An 11,264-nucleotide genomic window follows, 5' to 3' on the forward strand; every position below is an offset into this window, starting at 1 on the left:
GTCGGTCACTAACAGGCTCATTCCCCACACGGCATGTCCTTCACAGAAATCATCTTTCTGTGTGTCACCCCTTCCACCGGCCCGTGCAGACACTAACTGATGTAGTCGGCAACTGACAACTTGTCCTCTGCGGTGACACTCTGGCCTTTCCCTTGGGGCCCACGCCTTAGGATCTGTGACTTCCTGCCACACCATACAGCCCACCCCCTGCTTCCAGGGGCAGGGATTGGTATTTAACTATCAGAGTACTCTGGGCTGCGTTGTTTCATATTTCACACCGTCTGCTCAGTGTGACTCATTCTATAAGAACAGGCAGCCTGCGCTTTCTCTCGTTTTACTTTGAGCACATTCAGTGGACCCTTGAGTGCCACTCTTCAAGGCCTGTACAGGCACCACTTGTTTGCAATGCCTTATGGAGTCATGGAGCCAGGAAAGGAGGAACTTCTACTGTCTGAGAAAATGGAGCCAACCTGGACCCCAGAACACCTGAGGGGTAGCACGCCCGCAGCTGGGGTGGGACAGAAAGGGAAAGTGGGAGGTGTCGTCCCTCCAGCGGCCCAGTGAGAGACACCCTCTCCAGGGAAGCCCCAGGGACCAAAAGGAGGGATGGTGCCACCTGTCCCGCCCTCCCCAGGGCAGCTGAGCAGGGGCACTTCTCTGCTCTAGCTGGGGTGGGGCATACTGAGCATCTCTGTGCCGATCAAGGCTAGCACTTGATCTCTGGTTCCTTTGTGTTGGGGATGGTATCAAAATTTGAGAGCTCAGGGTCGGCAGGGCTGAACCTGCCTCACGTGTTCCAGGAGAGGGATAATAAGCTCTCAAGGCCCCACCACGACAGGGAAGCTGCTGCTTTTGGTACCTTTTTGTGAGTTAGAAATGGCGCCTCCTCCTCAAGGCTCTAGACTGCCATCTGTGGGAATGTGGCTGTAATAGACATGCACGTGTACAGTGAGGGCAAGCAGGGTGCTCTTGAGCCATGTGAGGTGTGGTGCGGGGACGTGGAGGAAGGGACAGTGATGACGCATGGCTTTGGTGACTTCAGTGGAGATCAGGCCTGGATGGGCCTCGCAATCCTGCAGCACTGGCATGGGTGGTGGCTGTAAAAGTGCAAACCCAGTCCTGGGACCCGAGCGGACAGCGGAAGTGGAGACCTGGAGGAGGCTGGGGTGCATGGACCTGACGGTGGCCTGGCTCAGGACTTGGCCCTAGTGTCACAGGCTTCACTGAGGCTGCCAGCACACCAGCAGAGCGGGAGGAAGGTGTCATGTGCTGGAGGGCGCGGGCGGGGCCTCTGCTGGGAGCAGCGATTAGGGATGTGGTCTGTAGCAGGGCCAGCTTGTGAGTTCCCCTGGGTCTCTGCCAGAGCCAGAAGGCCTTTGCAGGGTTGGGGACAGGGGTGAAGGTTAGGGGCCCTGCAGTGCTGCAGGCTGGGGCTTCAGCCAGAGAACTGCTGTTTGGTTGCTATTACTGTGGTCAGTTGTGCTCCCAGGACCCTGAACTGGGAAAATACTTGTTAAACCTCAAATGCCAGCCACACCCTTAAATGCTCCTTATCAGCCCCAAAGTACCTACTTTGACCGTTTTTCTCCCCCCCTCCTCTAGACCACAGCTAACGCCCATCTGGACCTCTTTCCTCTGGCCAAGGCTACCTCACTGCTGTAAACAGAGCAGAGGACAGACTGGCAAGAGAATAAGACTCAAGAGACCACTGTTCTCTCAGTCCCTCCAAGGGAGGAGGGAAAGGGAACACAAATTGTTGGGTCTTACCATGCTTTAGGCCTTGGAGGCTGGACTTTGCACGCCTTTTAACATCGGCTTTCATCATTGAACAGTTTCCATGAGCCAGATCATTTTTATATCTTTACTTTTCATCCTCACAACAACCCTGTAGAGTAGGTGTGGTTCACAAAATAATAATAATGCCCCATCCCAAGTTGTCTGCATCCTAATTCCCAGAAATGTTACCTTACATGGTGAAAGGGACTTTGCACGTGTGACTAAGGTAAGGACCTTGAGACAGGGAGATTAACTGGATTATCCAGGTGGGCCCAGTGTCACCACAGGACCCTTATTAATGAAAGTGGGAAGTGGGAGAGTCAGGGTCAGAGGAGGAGATGTGACAATGGCTGCAGAGTCAGAGTGATGTGACCTGAGAAAGACTCCACCTGCCATGGCTGCCTTGAAGGTGGAAGGGGCCATCAGCCAAGGGGTGTGGGCAGCCTCCAGAAGATGGAAAAGGCAAGGAAATCCTAGGAAATGCAGTCCTGCTGCCATCTTGATTTTAGCTCAGTGAGACCCATTTTGGACTTCTGACCTCCAGAACTGTAAAGTAAATTTGTTTTAAGCCACCATGTTTTGGCCATTTGTTAGGGCCAATAAAAAAAAACTAGTACAGTAGGTCTCCTTGTCTCCATTTTATAGGCGAGAAAACTGAAAATTGTGGGAACCTGAGCCAGGATAAAAATCTAATTCTCTGTGACTTCAAAGGCCACACTTTCCCCTATACTCCATTACTGCCCCTCTTAAATTTGTATAACGAATGTCCTTACTGAAATCATCAAATATTTAATTGTTGGAACAAATACTTTAGAAAGACTCACTAATGGCATGCTTCTGAATATATCCGCTTGCCGCAAGTAACTTACTGAGAGAAAAGAAAGCATCGATTGAATCTTGCCTGGAGAGTTCATGGATAGAAAACCAGAATATCTAAATTTCCCTGTGGAAGCACTTAATTTTAAAGGGATTAACAAAATCATCACTCTTTAGCTTGTTTATTCACTCGGTTGAATTTGTAATGTGTCCGAGGTATACTTAGTAGTACATGGGTCATAAAGAAGATGCACAACGTCATTAATCATTAGGGAAATATAAATTAAAGCCATAAGGACATAGCACTACAAGTCCACTAGAACAGTTGAAATTTAAAAGACTGAGCATACAAGTGTTGGCGAGGATGTGGAGAAACTGAGACCCCCATAAATTACTTGCAGGATGTAAAATATTGTAGCTACTTTGAAAAACTGTTTGGCAGCTTCTTCTAAAATTAAATAGACATCTGCCCTATTACCTATCAATTCTACCCTAGACATATCTTTTAAGGTTTATACATTTGTCAGAACTCATCAAATTTTTCACTTACAACCTCTGTACATAATTTATATCTCGAGTTTTGAAAAAGAACCGGGAGTTGAAAGAAGAAAAAAAAAAAAAAAAGACTCCTTACACACTGGGGTCTTGGAATAATCAGTGTGCGACGAATTAGGACTTTTAAAAGGGAGGTGAGTGGAGGGATGGAAGGAGTACCAGGCAGGAACCAGAAGCTTCCTTCTGGTCTCAGTCCCTTTGACTGACACAGATGACCTTGTGGGATTCACTCCACCTTCTGGGGTCTCAGGGTCATGCGCAAAATAAATGAGCTGCATTAGATGACCTCACAGTATCCTTCTAACTCTGAAAGTCCATTATTTATCATTTCAAGTGGTAAATCAAATTACTTTAGAAGTTTCTAGTTGATAGAGCTCTGCTTTTCAGACACCCTCTGATTCTAATCTGTGATTTAGTTCATACTGTGTCATCGGTTGGCAACATAATTCTGAGAGATCACGTTTTCCTATGGGAAATCTGAGTCCACTTTATCAGATATTTTCCAGGAGTATATCTTTGAGAAGGGCAAGTGTGGGCAACATATATTCAGATTATGAGCATTTTCCACATTCAGATACAGTATATATCTCTATATTAACAGAGACATGGGGATTACTAAGAACGTGCTTTTTTAAAAGCTTTGAGCAAACAGTGACAGTAAAAAATACCACCAGATTGATAGGCTCTGTGCCTGAGACAAGCCATTCACAGGTTCAAATGACACACTGGTATCTGCACTGTCTGCTTCCCCGGTGTTGGTTAAAGGTGAAATGAGCTCTTGTTGAATAGGTAAAGCATGTTTTAACTTGTAAAATCTGGTGCAAATATAAAGTGGTTTGTTCTTTTTTTTTTTTTTTTTTTGGCAGTTTTACAAATGTTTTTATTTTTATTGGAGTATAGTCAGTTTACAATGTTGTGTCAATTTCTGGTGTACAGCATAATGTCTCAGTCATACATACACAAACATATATTCCTTTCCATATTTTTTTCCATTATAGGTTACAAGATATTGATTATGGTTCCCTATGCTATACTGTAGAAACATGTTGTTTACCTGATTTTGTGAGGATTTTCCTCGTAGTTACAATTATAAGAGACATTCTGCCGAAGTTCAGTCGATATTGTGTGAGAATCTACACATCTACATGTGTAGATGTCGTTTTTGATGTATTCGTGGGAGAGGGTGAGATACATGTTCTTCTACTCTGCCATCTTGAAGCTCCCAAAGTGGTTTGTTCTTATTAAAGTGAAGAGAAGGGAGGAGCGAGTGTTGGGAGGAGACCATTCTAAAGACAACAGCTGAGGTCTGGTCAGTACCGATCACTGCTCTGATGAAATGCAGGAGATAACGAGAGACACGCTGATTTCTTAAGAACTCAGAGATAAAGGCATTTGTGGAAGGATTCCCTTGGTTGAACTGGACTCTTGGTGAGTTTTGCTGCTTCTGGCAGTTTCATCCCCTAGTTTGTGTTTGAAGAAAACCCAGCTCCACCTCACCTGCAGGGTGATTGACCTTTGGTTTGCCAGGCCCGACTGGGAAGACTCACTAAGGCCAAGTGTGTACAGCTAGAGGCAGAGGAGGCTTCAGAGAGCGCTTGGGGAAACTGACTGCATAAGACTGCTGAGGCTCTGCCCAGTGTGGGGCAGGGATGGAGGTGGGTTGGGGGGCAGTTGGGTAGACAGATGACACACAGGATGCTTTATTGTTGGGAGGTTGGAGAGGCCAGGGGAAAGGAGAAGGGAAGCATGGGGGATGACCCACTTCCACAGAGAACAAACTCTCCCAACAAACTGTTACTATTTGATGCTGTTATTTTCCCGCTGCTGTAGTCCCAGGACCTGGAAAAGCGTTAGCTGAGCAGAAAGTGCTTGGTAAATACTGGTTGATGAACTGAACAGATGCACAGTAAAAGAGGGTCAAAAGGCAGTATTGGCAGTGCCCCTCCACCTGCAATGTGCCTGGAGGAGGGGAGGAGTCCTGGCCCATCTCTCTGGTCTTGGAGGGAGGAATAGAGAAGGATTCAACAGGGGAATGCAGCCAAATATCTAAACTATTCAGATTATGCATTATCAGTACTCTTTTTCTGATTCTTCACACCCAGGAGGCATACTTGATTCTTTCATTTACTGTACACTCAAGGAGCCCCAAGAGCAACACCCTCAAAATGTATTTTGAAGCTTTCAGTTTTCACCGTAGCTCTTACTATAAGCTCCATTGTCTGCCATCTGGATCACTGCAGTGTTAGAACAGTGTCCAAACTACTAATGATAGCCCTTGGAACCCTATAAGAACTGACCTCTATTTTCCTTCTCTACTTTGTCACTCCTACTCTGCCCTTCCCTCACTTTCCTATAGCCACACTGACCTTCACTCTGGTCCTCAAACTTGCCTGACTCTGCCTGCCTCAGGACCTTTGCACCTGCTGTTATTCCAGCTCCAGCTCATGTGGCTGGCTTTTTCTTGTCATTCAGAGAATCTTTCCTAACTAACATGCCTTCCCCATGTCACCTTGTACACCCTATCTCCTCATCTTGTTTTATTTTCTTTACAGGACTTATCTCTATCTGGGTATAGTTTTAGTTGCTATTTACTTGTTTCTTGGCCCCTCTTCCTTAGGAATGTGCTCCCTCCATGGGTAGAGATTTGTAAATGTTGTTGACTTTGGTGACTGCTGTTTGCAAATGTTTGTGGTACCTAGTAGGCACTAAGTAAATTTTTTTCAATGAATGTTCACCAAGTGCCTTCTTGACTCTAATTTAGTTTTTCAAATGGACTGCTTATAGAGAATGTGCCAGCCAGAGGACAAGGATGTCTGTCCTGTTCCCTAACAGCTCTATTTTTTATGTATATACATACGGATGCTTGAGTTTATATATCTTGGCCTCTGTGAGTTTGGTTAATGTGAGTCTATCCCTAAAAGATGGACTCTTTCTCAGGGCACTAAGAAATCAGGTATGTGAGCCTGTAGACCAAAGGACTGTGCTCCATACTGAGAGGCATTAATTAAGAAAGGCACCCTGCCTTAGTGATCCCTGACCTTCTACTCAACTTCGCAACCTTATCATGAGTGCCCTTGGGCTTCTTTGAGGAACTTTTCTAGGATTAAACAGAGAAGAGCTCCTGATGAAAAAACCTCCAAAAAGGAGAGGAAGGCTGTATAAATATTCAATAAGCCTTTCATCTTGAGCTTTTATATTTGTAGAATCTTTCAATTCTATCCCAATGCCGTCAGCATAACAAGATAAGCTTACACTTATGAAGAACGAGAAGGAGGGTAAGCTACTAGCTGTTGAGTGCTTTACTATGTATCAGGCACTAAGGACTTTACAAATATTGTGTCCCTTAAAGCACTATTTCCGAAACCAAAGAATGAAGAATATATAAACTGTGTATAAGAGTCGGATATTCAAGATAAGATAACACAGAGAGTCAGATTGTCAAATCAGACTCACAAGAGTTAGAGATATTGCCCAGTAAGAAGAGTTACTAATAATTTCAAGTATACAGGCAGTTTTGAGATACAGGTGAATTTTAGAGACACTGGTCCATGAAAGCTGCTCTCTGGGTGCTTTCTTGACACATTTGGATTTGCTCTGGCCCAGATTTAACATAGGAGGCCTTCAAGAAATGTGTGCTGTCATCACTAAAGCAAAAACAACTTGGGCCATGAAAGACCTCAATTTTATGCTCATATAGTTACATAGTTTACGTGTCACTCTCCAGGGAGCTGTGCCCCATCAATCCATAGATTCCGGGTATGTTTATCATAAGGCATCCTAGACTGACCGGGTACATCCTGCTAAAAAGTTTTCCATACATAAGGACTCTCTTACTGGTGAATACCATTGGTTTCCTTTCCAAGAGGGCTGTCGTTAGCATGTTTACAAGGGGATTTGATCAAGTCAACTTTCTTTCTTTTTCTTCCTCCATTTCTTCCGCCATCCTTCCTTCCCTTCCTCCTTATCTCCCTCCTCCTTTCTTTCTTTTCAGTGGCTTCTCAGGGAAAGAGAGGCAGGAGCCAGCTGCTAAGCCCTTTTTCCCTCCAAGGTGTAGGTTTCTGATCCTAAGAATTCCACTGAAAACAGTGCAGTGATTACTCTTCTTTTCTTTTCTGTTCTTTTTTTCAGTGATTACTTTTCTATGCCCCCTGAAGTCTTTCACCTCAAATTAACTCTGCCCCTGTCCAGGGAGAGCCAGCGTAGATTGGCAGCTTCTCCTTGACCAGCCTCTTGTCTCTTTGGCTTCCAGGCCTGTTTCTCTGCTGTAGGGTTCGTAAATCTCACCACTAACTATGTTTTTATCACGAGGTTCACATTTGGTTATTTTTCCACATAGATTTTAGTTTTTTGTTTGTTTTTTGTTTTGTTTTGTGGCTGGCTTTTTTGTTTGTTTGTTTTAAAAGAATCTGTCTTTCAGACAGCTCTTAATAGTAAGGTTTTGTTTCTGTTGTCCCACTGACTGACATCACCACCAACGGCCAGTGGGATTAGGCTGATATAAACAGTGGTAGCACACTGAGTCTGAGTTCTATTCAAATGTGATTGGAAGCCCACCACATGCCTACTAAGTGCTGAGGATGGAAAAGACATGGTCCCTGCATTCAGGGAACTCACAGTCCACTGGGAAAGAAAAATATGTCTATCCCCAAATCCTCCAACTTCATAGAGTCACCCTGCCTTTAACATCTAAGTAAAAATGGCTTGTGCCCTCAGAGAGGCTATAACAACAATTCTCTCCCTAATGGTATTCTGGAATCAATTTAAAGCAATAATTTTGTTCTTCTTAAACACCAGTAAATACATAGTGACCATGAAAAGTGTTTGATGCTACAGTATAAGCAGAAGGAGGAAGTGATTAGTAAATTCTGACTGGGGATGTAAAAGAAGGCTCAAAGAGGAGGTGATCGTTAAGCTGCATCAGATAAATGACTAGGAATTTAAGTGGGAGAAGGGCATTCCAAGCAGCAGGCTTAATATACACAAAAGATAGAGATATGAAAAGCAAAGAACATTCAGGGACTTCATGATGAGAACATTCAGTAAAAGAGCAGAGTGAAAACTGACAGAGGTGGTGGAATAGACGAAAGGCAGCTTATTGTCCTTGGCGTTTCTGAAATACAAGACCAAGTCTGGGATAATTATACTGAACCATCAAGAAGTATCCCAGGGAGGGCCAGGACTGGGGCGAGGGGAGTGACGGACTTGTCTTGGGCGCAGAATTTAAGGGGCTGCCATAACTCAGTCACCAAGATAAATAGTAGTTTAATATAAAATTTCGAATAAAGATAGGATCAGTGTTACTGAGTTTTCCTTTTGCCTCAGGCTCCAATATGGCTCTGCAAGGTACGTCTTTATTTTAAATTTTGGCATTGGTTCATAATGGATCTTTTGGCACTGATTTTGATTTTTTTAAAATATTGCATTAAGTTTTATGTTGATGACTGAGATTTTTGACCACTCTCTCAAAGTTTTTGCATCTGCTACGAATGTCTTCCTCACCTCACCCTAGTCCCAACCCTGATTCCGTTCACATGTGTAAAAGAGCGTGTCACCCTGGCATAAGAGCACACATTTTCTAATAATAATAAAAATTCACAGCACTGGGTGGCCGATGGGATGTGGAGATGAGGGGAAGAGAGGAATCCAGAATTTCATCTTGGGAAACAAGTGTGGAGGTTCCTCAAAAAATTAAAACTAGATTTATCATATGATCCAAAAGAATTGAAAACAGGGTCTTGAGGAGATATTTGTACACCCATGTTCATAGCAGCACTATTCACAACAGCTAAGAGGTGGCAGCAACCCAGATGTCCATCAGCAGATGACTAGATCAAGAAAATGTGGTGTGTATATATATATATACACACATACACACACACACAGTGGAATATTATTCCTTAAAATAGGATACTCTGCCTTGAAAAGGAAATTCTGTCACACATCACAACACAGATGAACCTTGAGGACATTATGCTACATGAAGTCAGCTGGTCACAAAAAGACCAATACTGTATGATTCCACTTACAGGAGGGATCTAAAGTATTTAAATTCACAGGAACAGAAAGTAGAATGGTGATTAGCAGGGACTGGGGGAGGAGGGATGGACAATTGTTGTTCAATGGGTGCAGAGTTTCAGTTTTACAGGATGAAAAAGTTCTGGAGGTCTGTTTCACAACAACATGAATGTATTTGACACCACTGAGCTGAACACCATGCATGTCTGTACATACACGCAGCTCCTGTCTGTCTGCCGAGAGGGCCTTGGAGCAGGGACACCTCAGGAGCCTGTGTTTATGTACTGGAGGTCTCCTTCCCTCCTCCCCTGAATAAATTTCACTCACTCATGGAATAATTTGACTAAATAGTGGTATTTTGTCTCTATGAGTGTCTAGGCACTGAGACCATGACGATAAGTAGCACTTGGTCTCTGCTCTTGAAAAATTTACCGAATAGTAGGGAAAGTAAACACGAAAAGAAGAGAAATCAGTGTGACAAGCTTCATAACAGGCAGGTAGTAAACAAAAGAACTGTGAGATACAAAGCAGCTACTGTTTTTCTCTTTTTTTTAAAGAATTCAGAATCTAACACATTCAGAGCCTAATCTGCACAATTACGTGTAAGGAACATACAGTCACCGACAGTGTAGTACACTGCCATTGACAGAGCTGTTCTCAACTGGGAACAGAAATGTTGGGTATCTGGGGCCTCTTCCCGCTTTGGAGGGAAGAGAACATTTCCACAGGTTTCCTTGGGATCAGTAGGCAAGAGCAGGTCGGGGGGACAGAAAGACATCCTCCGCAGAGGGAAGAGGGCTCCAGCCTCCCAGCTCTGCAATTGCAGACCATGCATTTGCTGTTGAGAGCCCATCAATTGCAATTTAAATCAACTCCCCCAAAAGGAGATGAATGGAATGGCCAGAGATCAGCTTAATGAAGGAAGAGGTCAATCAGATTCTCATCAAAGAGCACAACTAATTTGTCTCATTTCTGAGTTACAGCCTCCCCTGAGCCTCCTCGCGGAAGTAATGCCTATCACACCAGTTTTCATAATTGCAGGTAATTGAATAATTGGCACAATTCATTTCTCTGGCAAGATTTCCCTGTCAGTTCTGTCCCTAGAAGCCCAGCAGGACCTAAGGCCCTGCTGAGAATGGCTGCTCTCAGTCTTCCCCGCTCACACGTCCCGCAGTGATTACCCTCAGTCCTCTGTCTTTCCTGGCTCCTTCATGCTGGAGACATGACCGATCTCTCTCCCCTACTTCCAGGTACTCGTCCAAGTTTGACTATGCTCCTTGAACAAAAGTTGGATGGCTAAGAGCAGGAAGGAAATATTTTACTCTGCCCAAATAAATAAAGGCAGCAAATAAATAAATAAATATCTTCCTTTCACTCTTTACCCATCTATAGCTACTTTCCTATGTCCTTCCCATCTCAAAGCCTTTGGTGCCTCAAAGTCATTGGGTCAAACACTGAACCCACTGTTTATCTCCACACTGGCAAACTAACAATTCTCCCAAACCATAGTTTCCTTTTATTTCATGACAGTGGTTAGTGGCTTCCCAATCACCCAAGTCACCCAAACCAGAGCCTGTATATATGATCCTAGACATTTACCTGTGTCTTTCTTCTCACATCCAGGTGGTCACCAATTTCCATCAGTTTTACCCCCTTAATATCTTTCAAATCCATTCCTTCCTTGTACCACCCCCCAAACCCACTGCTGCTTCATGGACTCAGGCCTTCTCAGTCTTGCCTGGACCGTTTGAGACAGCCTCTGGTCTTCTCTCACTCTACCTGGTATCTGTCCACACAGCTGTCCAGGTGCAGATTTACCTCCCCACACCCTGGATGGAAGCATTTCAGTGTTTCCCTTATTGTGGTTTGCACAGCTTTTCTTATCTTTTCTTCTTTCTTTCTTTCTTTTATTGAAGTAGAGTTGATGTACAATAGTACACAAGTTAACAGGTGTACAACACAGTGATTTACAACCTTTAAAGGTTATACTCCATTCATAGCCATCATACAACACTGGCTCTTCTCCCCGTGCTGCACAATACATCCCCGAAGTTTATTTTATACATGATAGTTTCTACCCCTTAATCCCCCGCTGCCCTACT

Source organism: Camelus dromedarius, chromosome 7 (assembly GCF_036321535.1).
Source record: "Camelus dromedarius isolate mCamDro1 chromosome 7, mCamDro1.pat, whole genome shotgun sequence".
Lineage (NCBI taxonomy): Eukaryota > Metazoa > Chordata > Mammalia > Artiodactyla > Camelidae > Camelus > Camelus dromedarius.